We start from the raw sequence: 11949 nt of genomic DNA, 5'->3' as shown, positions 1-11949 counted from the left end.
CTTCCTCCTCTCTCCTTCTTCTCGCTCTCTCCTCTTCTTCTCACACTGTCTTCATCTCTCTCTCTCCTTCTCACTTTCTCCTCTTCCTCCTCTTTCTTCTTCCTCTGACTCTCTCCTCTTCTTCTTACTCTCTCCTCTCACTCTCCTCTTCTTCATCTCACTCTCTCCTCTTCTTCTCACACTCTCCTTTTCTTCATCTCACTCTCTCCTTCTCACTCGCTCCTCTTCCTCCTCTCTCCTCTTCTTCCTCCTCTCTCCTCTTCTTCTTCCTCTCTCCTCTTCTTCTTCTCACTCTCTCCTCTTCTTCTCACTCTCTCCTCTTCTTCTTCTTCCTCTCTCCTCTTCTTCTTCTTCCTCTCTCCTCTTCTTCTTCTCACTCCTCTTCTTCACACTCTCTCCTCTCCTCACACTCTCTCCTCACACTCTCTTCTTCATCTCTCTCTCTCCTTTTCTCCTCACTCTCTCCTCTTCCTCCTCTCTCCTCTTATTCCTCTCACTCTCTCCTCTTATTCTTCTCACCTTCTCCTCTTCTTCATCTCACTCTCTCCTTTTCTTCTCACTCTGTCCTCTTCCTCCTTTCTCCTCTTCTTCTCACTTTCTCCTCTTCTTCCTCTCTTCTTCTTCCTCTCTTCTTCTTCCTCTCTTCTTCTTCCTCTCTTCTTCCTCACTCTCTCCACTTCTCACACTCTCTTTCTTCTCACTCTCTCCTTTTCGTCTCACTCTCTCCTCTTCCTCCTCTCTCCTCTTCTTCTCACTTTCTCCTCTTCCTCCTCTTTCTTCTTCCTCTGACTCTCTCCTCTTCTTCTCACACTCTCATCTCACTCTCCTCTTCTTCATCTCTCTCTTCTTCTCACACTCTCCTTTTCATCTCATTCTCTCTGTTTCTTCTCACTCGCTCCTCTTCCTCCTCTCTCCTTTTCTCACTTTCTCCTCTTCCTCCTCTCTTCTTCTTCCTCCTCTCTCCTCTTCTTGTTCTCATTCTCACCTCTTCTTCTCCCACTCTCTTCTTCATCTTTCTCCTTTTCTTCTCACTCTCTTCCTCCTCTCCTCACTTTCTCCTCTTCCTCCTCTCACTTCTTCTTCCTCTCTCCTCGTCTTCTCACTCTCCTGTCTTCTCACTCTCTCCTCTTCTCACACTCTCGTCTTCATCTCTCTCCTTTTCTCCTCACTCTCTCCTCTTCCTCCTCTCTCCTTCTCACTCTCCTCTTCTTCTCTCTCTCATCTTCCTCCTCTCTCTCTCCTTTTCTTCCTCTCACTTACTCCTCTTCCTCCTCTCTTCCTCTTGTCACTCTCTCCTCTCTTCTTCTCACACTCGCTTCATCTCTCTCTCCTTTTCTTTTCACTCTCTCCTCTTTCTCCTCTCTCCTCTTTCTCCTCTCTCCTTCTCACTCTCACCTCTTCTTCTCACTGTTCTCTTCTTCTCACACTCTTCTTCATCTCACTCTCTCCTTTCCTTCTCGCTCTTTTCCTCTTCTCTCCTCTTCTTCACACTCGCTGCTCTTCCTCCTCTCTCCTATTCTTCTCACTCGCTGCTCTTCCTCCTCTCTCCTCTTCCTCCTCTCTCTCCTCTTCCTCCTCTCTCTCCTCTTCTTCCTCTCTCTTCTTCCTCTCACTCTCTTCTCTTCCTCTCACTCTCTCCTCTTCATCTCACTCTTTCCTTTTCTTCTCACTCTCTCCTTTTCCTCCTCTCTCCTCTTCTTCTCACTCTCTCCTCTCTCTCATCTTCCTCCTCTCTCTCTCCTCTTCTTCCTCTCACTTACTCCTCTTCCTCCTCTCTCTTCCTCTTGTCACTCTCTCCTTTCCTTCTCACACTCTCTTCTTCCTCTCACGCTTTCCTCTTCTTCTTGCTCTCTTCTCTCCTTCTCACACTCTTCTTCATCTCTCTCCCTTTCTTCTCACTCCTCTTCCTCCTCTCTCCTCTTTTTCTTCTCACTCTCTCATCTTCCTCCTCTCTCTTTTTCCTTTTCTCGCTCTCTCGTCTTCCTCCTCTCTCCTTTTCTTCTTGTCTCTCCTCTTCTTATCACTCTCTCCTCTTCTTCTTCTTCTCACTCTCTCCTCCTCTTTCTCTCTTTTTTCCCCTTTCTGTACTTAGAATAAAAAAGCAGGAGTAGAAAATACCGTGCTCCGAGGAAGTAAAAAAAAAGAAAAACAACTTTAAAAATAAAAATTTCTACTCCCTGGGAGCATCAAAGTAAAAATAAAAATTTTTACTCCTTGGTAGCATCAAATTTTCCACTGCTGCGCCTGACAATATTTTTATATTTATATATATATGTATAGGGGGGGTAGGGGAGGGGTCTGTCTGGTAGCCACACCCCCACCCTGAATCCTCCCTCTACCCTAACCCCTTCCCTGACCCACCCTCCACCCCCTCCCCCACACCCTGACCCCACCCCTAACCACGCCCCCAATGCTGACCCCCCTCCCCCAATGCTGACCCCACCCTCTAACCCCCACCCCTGTCCTTACCCCCTCCCCTGGCCCCGCCCCCAGCCACACACCCTCCCCTGACCTCTATTAAGATATCCATTAGGATACGTATAAAAATCTGAAATAAAATATAATAGGAATAAATGTAAGAAATTATGAAAATATAATTTTCCATCAATATCCATTACAAATCCGAATGTGAATATAAATATGAAAAACATAAAAATAAAGCGTGTTGAACTGCAGCTTAAGAGTAAAGCTTTTTTCTTTCAGTTCCTATCGGGTCTCAGGCAGGCTTTTTGTTCCGTTCTTTCCCGCGCGGACGCTTTGGGGCGTTCGCTGCCGAGGCCGTGCCGGCGGGGACGGCGCGGTACTGCCGCCGTGTGGGCAGAGAGCGGTACTGCAACCCGGCCGCCCTCTTGGGAGTGCCTTGGCGCGGACTCGCTTGAAAAGTGCTGCCGCCTTGTGGACACAGGGCGGTACTGCAACCCCGCCGCCCTCTTGGGAGTGCCTTGGCGCAGACTCGCTTGAAAAGTGCTGCCGCCTTGTGGAAAAAGGGCGGTACTGCGGCCCCGCCTCTCGCAGCCGCCCTCTTGGGAGTGCCTTGGCGTGGACTCGCTTGAAAAGTGCTGCCGCCTTGTGGACAAAGGCCGGTACTGCAGCCCGACCGCCCTCTTGGGAGTGCCTTGGCGCGGACTCGCTTGAAAAGTGCTGCCGACTTGTGGACACAAGGCAGTAGTGCAGCCGCTCTGCCCGCAGCCGCACTCTTGGGAGTGCCTTGGCGTGGACTTGCTTGAAAAGTGCTGCCGCCTTGTGGACACAGGGCGGTACTGCGGCCCCGCCGCCCGCAGCTTCCCTCTTAGGAGTGGCTTGGCGCGGACTCGCTTGAAAAGTGCTGCCGCCTTGTGGACACAAGGCAGTAGTGCAGCCGCTCTGCCCGTGGCCGCACTCTTGGAAGTGGCTTGGCGCGGACTCGCTTGAAAAGTGCTGCCGCCTTGTGGAAAAAGGGCAGTACTGCAACCCCGCCGCCCTCTTGGGAGTGGCTTGGCGCGGACTCGCTTGAAAAGTGCTGCCGACTTGTGGGCACAGGGCGGTACTTCAGCCCGGCTGCCCTCTTGGAAGTGGCTTGGCGCGGACTCCCTTGAAAAGTGCTGCCGCCTTGTGGACAAAGGGCGGTACTGCGGCCCCGCCTCTCGCAGCCGCCCTCTTGGGAGTGGCTTTGCGTGGACTCGCTTGAAAAGTGCTGCCGCCTTGTGGACAAAGGCCGGTACTGCAGCCCGACCGCCCTCTTGGGAGTGGCTTGGCGCGGACTCGCTTGAAAAGTGCTGCCGCCTTGTGGACACAAGGCAGTAGTGCAGCCGCTCTACCCGCAGCCGCACTCTTGGAAGTGGCTTGGCGCGGACTCCCTTGAAAAGTGCTGCCGCCTTGTGGGCACAGGGCGGTACTGCAACCCCGCCGCCCACGGCCGCCCTCTTGGGAGTGGCTTGGTGCAGACTCGCTTGGAAAGTGCTGCCGCCCTGTGGACAAAGGGCGGTACTGCAACCCGGCCGCCCTCTTGGGAGTGGCTTGGCGCGGACTCGCTTGAAAAGTGCTGCCGCCTTGTGGACACAAGGCAGTAGTGCAGCCGCTCTGCCCGCAGCCGCACTCTTGGGAGTGCCTTGGCGCGGACTCGCTTGAAAAGTGCTGCCGCCTTGTGGACACAGGGCGGTACTGCGGCCCGACCGCCCTCTTGGGAGTGGCTTGGCGCGGACTCGCTTGAAAAGTGCTGCCGCCTTGTGGACACAGGGCGGTACTTCAGCCCGGCCGCCCTCTTGGAAGTGGCTTGGCGCGGACTCCCTTGAAAAGTGCTGCCGCCTTGTGGACAAAGGGCAGTAGTGCAGCCGCTCTGCCCGCAGCCGCACTCTTGGGAGTGCCTTGGCGCGGACTCCCTTGAAAAGTGCTGCCGCCTTGTGGACAAAGGCCGGTACTGCAGCCCGACCGCCCTCTTGGGAGTGGCTTGGCGCGGACTCGCTTGAAAAGTGCTGCCGCCTTGTGGACACAAGGCAGTAGTGCAGCCGCTCTACCCGCAGCCGCACTCTTGGAAGTGGCTTGGCGCGGACTCCCTTGAAAAGTGCTGCCGCCTTGTGGGCACAGGGCGGTACTGCAACCCCGCCGCCCACGGCCGCCCTCTTGGGAGTGGCTTGGTGCAGACTCGCTTGGAAAGTGCTGCCGCCCTGTGGACAAAGGGCGGTACTGCAACCCGGCCGCCCTCTTGGGAGTGGCTTGGCGCGGACTCGCTTGAAAAGTGCTGCCGCCTTGTGGGCACAGGGCGGTACTGCAGCCCCCCAGCCAGCGCCCGGCAAAATCACCGAGACGGGGCGAGGGGCGGCAGCGAGCGGCGAGCGGGGCGATGTCTGTGAGTGAGGGGAGGGCTGGAGGCGGCTCCGCGGCGGCGCCGGATTAGGATGGCAGCGGCGAGGGAGGCTTTCTGTCCCGTTCCGGCCGCCGTCCGTACCGGAACGCTTTGTGCCTTTCTGTCCCTCGCCGGCCGCCGTCCCCCACGTGTCGGGAGCCCGGCGCCGCCGTGATGGCGGCGGGCGGTGGGACCGGGCTCGGGCGGCTCTGGAGGCGCTGCTGGAGGTGGGATTCGGGGCCCGGCGCGCTGAGGGCGGCGGCACCGGGGGGACAGCGGGGGAGGGCGGGCGGGAGCAGCCGGAGGGGACCCGGCACCGGGAATGGGATTGGGGGGGGGCGGGACACACGGACAGGCCCCGGAGCCCCCGGGACCCCCAAAACGCCACCGAGACCCCCAAAAAACCCCCCGGGACCCCTCAGAACCCTCTGGGACCCCCCAAAAATAACCGGGAGCCCCCCGGTCCCGCAGGGCGAAGGCGCTGGCGCTGACCGGGAACCGGGGAGTGGAGCCGGCCGTGGACTGGTGAGGGGGGACCCCAAGAACACTCCCGGCACCCCCAAAAATACCCGGCGGGATCCCCCAAAAACAGCCCCGGGACCGCCATAAACAGCCTCGGGAACCCAAAAATTCCCTTCAGGACCCCAACCCCCCCCCAGGACCCCCAAAATTCCTCCCAAAAACCCCTTGAAACCTCCAAACTTCTCCCCAGGACTCCAAAGCCCTCCCTGGGACGCCCAAAATTCTCTTTGGGACCCCAAAACTCCCCCTGGGACCTCCAAATTTCCCTTTAGGACCCCTGAAATTCCTCCTGGGACCCCCAAAACCCCCTGAGACCCCAAAAGTCCTCCTGGGATGCCCCAAAGACCTTCCAGAACCCCCCAGAACCCCCTCCAATTTTGGGTCCCCCCCCCCGATTCGGGGTTCCCCCCGGTTTTTGGGTCCCCAGGCTGGTGGCTCATGAGGACGACCCCGACTCGGACCCCGAACTCCCCCCGGGTTTGGGGGCGCCGCCCGCGGGCCTGGGGGGGCCCCGGCAGCCGCCGGCCCCCGAGGACGAGACCCAGAAGTGAATTTTGGGGGTCGGGGGGGAATTTGGGGGTTGGGGAGGAAAATTTGGGGTATGAGGAGCTCAGGGATATTTTGGGGTTCAGAGTGGTTAATTTGGGGTTTCAGGGTGTTTATGGGCAGGGTTTTCGGGTATTCTCGGGAGGGCTTTGGGGTATTCTTTGGTGGGTTTTAGGATATTTTTGGGTGGATTTTTTGGGGTATTTTTGGGAGGGTTTTGGGCTGGTTTTGGGGCATTTTATGGTGAGTTTTTTGGATATTTTTAGGAGGGTTTGGGTAGTTTTGGGTGGGTTTTTGGGGGGCATTTAGGACGATTTTGGGGTATTTTTGGGTGGGTTTTGGGCTGAAGGCGGCTCAGCGGCGGCGCTGGAGAAGGATGGCAGCGGCGAGGGGGGCCCGGCGGGGCCCTGCCTTTGCCAGCCCCTCCTGCCGCCCTCCTTGGAATGGTTTGGGGCAGTATGGGGTTATTGAGGTAGGAGTAATTATTTTGTTGTTGTTGATTTAATGTGGGGTTTTTTTGTTTGTTTGTTTGTTGTTGTCGTTTGATGTATTTGGTTTGTAGAGCAGGAACTGTAGACAGAATCCTGCAGAAGTAATATGGAATTTGTCCTCCCAAAACCCGCCCGGCTTCCAACCACTTTCAGCACGTGGTCTTCCTTAGCAGCACATGGTTCCCCCACACTTGGGAGCCGGTGCACTCTACTTTTCTCTCCTCCTTTGCTGACAGATCCTGCTGAGGCTGAGGACAAAGCCCTACCCCTACACGGACAAGGCAGCAGACCTGGTTCGGGAAGCCAGCGTGCTCCAGGCTGCTCCAGGACTCTGATCAAACATCAGCATCCCCGTCTCTCACGTTGATGGTACGTGGTAACCCCTTAAGAACAGAATTCCACCTTTTCTAACCCTAAGCAGCAAACTGGGGACGGATAACTCTAGAAATCCTGTCATGTAAGGACCTCCAGGATTCAGCCCTCCATGTGTCCTTGGTATCAGAGGTTGGAATTGCAGAGTTGCCACTTTACCCCCAGACGTAATTTTTGATGTGGTTGTGCCACTTTAACAGTATTTGAAATCTCTCTTCGTGTTCTTGCAGCAGCATTTTCGAAGCACAATGGAAATCTAGCCCTTCTGCCGGGAGCGGTTCACAGATTCGTGGAATCCCAGAAGGGTTTGGATGGGAAGGCACCTTTTTTTAAAGCTCGTCCCGTTCCAGCCCCTGCCATGGGCAGGGACACCTTCCACCATGCCAGGGTGCTCTAAGCCCTGTCCAGCCTGGCCTTGGACACTTCCAGGGATCCGGGGGCAGCCACAGCTTCTGTGTGCAACCTGTGCTGAGGTGCCCTGAGGAAATGTGTGAGCCGGAGGGAGCCGGGGCCGGGCGGAGGGAGCCGAGCTGTGGGAGTGGGCGAATGGAGGCGGGAGCGGGCGGGACTAGGCGAGCGTGGGCGAAAGCGGCCGAAAGGGGCCGAGGAGGCGAGCGGAGCCGAGCTTTGCCGAGTTCAGCCGAGGCGAGCCGAGCTTTGCCGAAGAGGCGAATGGAGGCGAATGCGGCCGGAAATAGCCGAGCGTGGCCGAAAGTAGCCGAAGCTGGCCGAGGAGGCGAGTCCAGCCGAACGGAGCCGAGCTCTGCCGAGCGCAGCAGCCCGGGCGGGGCTGAGCCGGGGCGGAGCCGGGGCGCCGGGAGGATCCCCTCCTGTCCCTCTCTCTCCCGCTCCATGCTCCTGCCCGTGTTCAGTTACCTCTCTTTCCCCCGTTTCCGTGTCCCCCCCAAACCCGGCTCCTTCCTGTCCTGTCCTGTCCCTGCCCCGCTGCTCCGTTCCATTCCCCCTCTCGGTGGTGTGAGATGAGATTTGAGCCCTTTCTGACACCCACGCGTGCTCTTTGTGTTGTCAAATCCCGCGTGTGAGCCAGAAGCTCTCCCTGCCTATTTTGCAGGTGGATGTGCCATTCAAAGCCCTGGAGGCAGGGCTGAGCACCGGCGAGCCGCGCGTGGCTGCTCTGCACAGGGGGCGTGGCAGGAAACACTCGCTGAGTGCCGGAGGAGCGAACGGGAGCCTTGGCCCTGCCATCCTCTGGGATCTGCGGGGACACTGCAAGCACTGGCAAAGAGCCGAGAGCCATGGGAGCAGCGCTGAGCGAGGCTGTGTCCCAGCCAAGGAGTTCCTCCTGTGTCCCTTAAGAGGATACCCCAGGGCTGGTTTTCTGCATCAAGACTTCTGATCAGACCATCTGTAGACCTCTGGCTTAATGTAAATATTTATTTATATGTTTGTCTCTGACAGCAAAGCACGTATCTCCTGACTTCCCTGCTATTCAGTATCTGCTGAACTGGCTGTGCATTTTTCCTAAGCTAAGGAAAACCCTCCCTCTGATTCTGTAATTTCCAAAGGAGCAGCATTGAGTCACTTATGTTTTTCTTGTCTCCATAACTTTAGCTTGACTCGTGCTCAAGGACAGGAATGACTCAAGAACTGTATGTGGTGAATTGTTAGTTTGGCAGGGGTTTTTGCAAATTCAGGGCTAAAATGTGATGTAAGAAAAGGCTTTTATTGCAGCAGTTAGATTTTTGCAGCATGGCAGATTTTCAAGCCTCTAAGTAAATCACTTCATTCAGATTTAAACTCTCTTGAAATATGCTTGATATGTTTTGGGGTTTTTTTCATTGTTATGCTACTTTTCGTTTTGGTTTGATTTGGCTTTCTTTTTTGCCTGGCGTGGGAAAATTTTACAGCTCTCACTTTTTTCTTCTCCAGTTGAGTATAGTGTTACCTTCTTAATTCAAAAACCATTTGCTGTATGGAAAAAGCACCTTGCCTTTGTGAAGGGCCAGGTGGGAACTGTTTTAATGGCCAGTGGCACAGCCCTGTAGCACACAATTCCCAGGAAGTGGGGAGCCCTCTGCCAGGCAGAGCCACCTGGCCAGGTTCCTGCGGGTGCTGCTGCTGTACCCGGCTGATGAGGTGAGAAGCAGCTTGGCTTTATTGCCAAAATAAAACTCACCCGTTTTCCTATGAATCCCAGCAAAGTGGTCCCAAAGGCTCTGTCACTCAGTCTCTGCTTCCATTGGTGTGGAGAGGCTGGATCCCAGTTATCACCCCAGCAGTGCCCCTGCCTCCCTTTTCCCCACTTTTCTGTTCCAGTCGTGCGAAATATTCAGGCTTTGTTTTCTTCCCCCTGCGGTTCACTGCAGATCCCAGAAAACCCACAGGAGGGAAGATCATTCCTTGTGCTTCCGCCTCCAGGTGAGAGAGGAGATGGTCACATCCTAGGAGCCTGATTTTGGAATGTTTTCTGGAATTGGCCCAGTGGCTTTTACTTCTGGGGTTCCTGGAGTCTGTCCGTGGCAGGTCCAGCCCGTGCTTCAACTGAGAGCCCTCAGTCCGCAGGGAAATGAACCTTTGGGGAAGTTCTTACAGCTCTGCTTAGTGCTTTATGAATGGTGATGATTTTCTGGAAGTAGGCTGTCCATTCTGACCCTTTTTCTTCCCTCTCCCTGCAGACTGTACCTGCTGAGAGGCTGAGGTGAGACCAGGATCTGTAAAATCCCTGACTCTCCGTGTTTTCCCGAGGCTGAAGCCGTGTTTGCTGTCAGTGACGACAGGGTGGGAGATGCTAAACACTGAAAACTTTGGGGTTTTTCCCCTGAACTCCCCAAGACTCTCTGCAGCTGTGCCCTGTCTATCTCTTGAAAGAGTTTCTGGATTTACAAAGGTTTTTACATTCTGCAATATTTATCTATAACTCGATTAAAAAGAATCCTACTGTATCAATGTGGTGTTGATTACTTTGTTTGAGTCGGTTAATTAAAGCGAATTGTTGGTAAGGGGTTTGAGCATCCCTTAGTTGGAGCTGGCAGCTCTTATTTAATTTCTCTTCATTCCTTTAATTTCTTTCAATTATTTCTTAAGCCATTACTGCAATTAGGATGCACGGTAAGGACAAGAGCATTTCTGCCCTGCTGGATTGGGAAATCCGAGCCCAATTCCTTGGAGAGATTGAGGGGATGGGGATCTGTGCCTCAAGCTGGGTTTTGACAGTGGGAATTTGGTGAGGAAGGAAGAGGAGAGATCCCACGGAAAGTGGCTGAGGCCAGTTCCGCTGGCTTTGGGTGCTCCTACCCCCGAGAAAATCATCCTGGCTGAAGGGAGCTGGAAGAAGCCAGGGGGCTGCGCCGGGGGCTGTGCAGGGACCCCAAACCCTGGTCAGGGGCGCTGGGCAGTGCCAGCTGCAGAGGAACGCTGCAGAGGGGCTGCGCTGGAGCCCCTCAGCTTCCATGCAGAGATGCTGGCACTGCGGGGCTTTCGGGACACTGCCGAGAGGCTCCGCTGCCAGAGCCGGGGAGTTCTCCCGTTATTTTCTGTCGTGCTGGGCACCTGGCAAGTCCTTCGAGCCCCGCAGGCTGCCAGTGCCAGCGGAGCAGCTGGAATCACAGACGGTCACACAGAAACCGGGCTGGGAGAGCAAATGAGCTCTTCCATGTTGTTTTTCACAACGCGTTTTGGATTTATACCAGAATCTCTTCTCTCCCCTCAGACCCCGTACCCCTGACTTTTGAGTTTTCTCACAGAAATGTCTCGGCCTGCACCGGGAAAAAGAAAATTCCCTGGCACGGCGGGGAGCGGCGGGGTTTGGGGGTGCTGGGGCGGCACGGGGGTCCCCGCGCCCCGGCCGGTCTCGGTCAGCCCCGGGAAATCGCCGCCGCCGCCGGCTCGGCCCCGGCGCCGCCCCGGTGCTCCGGCCCGAGAGAGACCCCGACCCGCCCGCCGGGGCAGAGGCGGCACCGCCGGGAGCCGAAGCGGCAGCCCCGGGCCCATCCCGGCGGGCCGGGAGCGATGGCCCCGCCTCCATCCCGGGCGGGCCGGAGCCTCAGGGGCGGGGCCGGGCCGGAGCCTCAGGGGCGGGGCCGGCGCTGGCTCAGGTGCGCGGGACCGCGGGGCACCTGCGTGGGGTGGGGCCGAGCTTATTTAAGTGCCGGGAATCGCTGCAGCCGCCATTTGCTCACTCGGAGCGCAGTGAGGGTGGTGGGTTCTGTGCGGGCTCCGCAGCTTCGCCCTTCTCTCCTTCCCCCCCTTTACTCTTCCTTCCTCCTGCTCCCATTCCCCTTCTTTCCCTGCCTTTCCCCCGTTTTCCTCTCCTCCCCAAAGCCGACTGCTTTCGCTCCCCTTTTGTGCCCCCTTCTACTCTTCCTTCCTTCTGCTCCTATTCCCCTTCTTTGTCTTCCTCCTTTTCCTTCTCGTCCCATTTCGGCCTCCCCTCCCGTCCCACCATCTACCCTTCCTTCCTTCTCTCCATATTTCTGTTTTTTCTCCCCTAAACCCACTCTCCCTCCTCCCCCAAATGCGACCCCCCCACTCGTCCCTCACCTGTCCCTGCCCCGCTGCTCCGTTCCATTCCCTCTCTCTTCCCTCCTCTGTCCCGTCCCTCTTTCCCCCTGCCGGCCTTTCCCTTCCCCGCCCGCTTTACTCGCAGCCCGACCTCCCTCCCCACCTTCCCGCATGCTCCGCTCTGCTCCCCTGTTCTCGTTCCCCATTCCCCTTTTCCTTCTTTCCTCGCAGCCGCGGGGCTCGGGGCGCCGCAGAATAAAGCCCAGAGGGCCGGAGCCGGCGCCCCCCGCCCTCGCTGGGGTCCCCACACGGGGCCGGAGCCGCTCTGCGGGTCCCCCCATTGCAGTCTAATACACGGCCCGACACTGCCGGGGTGCGGCTTTCCCGACATCACACTGGGGGTCGGGCTGGGGGTCGGGAGGGGGTCCTGGGGGGAGGAGGGTGGGGGGGTTAGGAAGGGCCCCCTCCGGAGGAGGGGGTCCCGGGGGTGGGGGGGGCCAGGGTGGGCCCCCTCCGGAGGAGGGGGTCCGGGGGAGGGGGGCGGGGTGGAGGGGGGGCCTTCCCCCCTCCAGCCCCGCCCCCTCTCCGGGACCCCCTTCTCCGGACCGGGACCCGGGGGGAGGAGTGGGGTGGGAGGGGGGGGGGGGGGGGGGGGGGGGGGGGGGGGGGGGGGGGGGGTGGGGGGGGGGGGGGCGGGGGGGGGGGTGGGTGGGAGGGGGGGGGTGGGGGAGGGAG

At 57.5% G+C, this 11949-nt stretch overlaps 1 long non-coding RNA gene across 1 annotated transcript; it reads left to right on the top strand.

Annotated features, from left to right (window-relative positions):
• Positions 1-7048: 7048 nt before the first annotated feature.
• On the top strand, positions 7049-9656 carry LOC144248668 (uncharacterized). Its single transcript, XR_013341983.1, has 2 exons — positions 7049-8139; positions 9390-9656. It is a non-coding gene; the product is annotated as an uncharacterized LOC144248668 (long non-coding RNA).
• The last annotated feature ends 2293 nt before the right edge of the window (positions 9657-11949 follow it).

The sequence above is a fragment of the Lonchura striata genome, unplaced genomic scaffold, assembly GCF_046129695.1.
Source record: "Lonchura striata isolate bLonStr1 unplaced genomic scaffold, bLonStr1.mat Scaffold_237, whole genome shotgun sequence".
NCBI lineage: Eukaryota > Metazoa > Chordata > Aves > Passeriformes > Estrildidae > Lonchura > Lonchura striata.
Note: the sequence above shows the minus strand (reverse complement) of the source record. Positions and strands in the feature narration are given on the sequence as shown.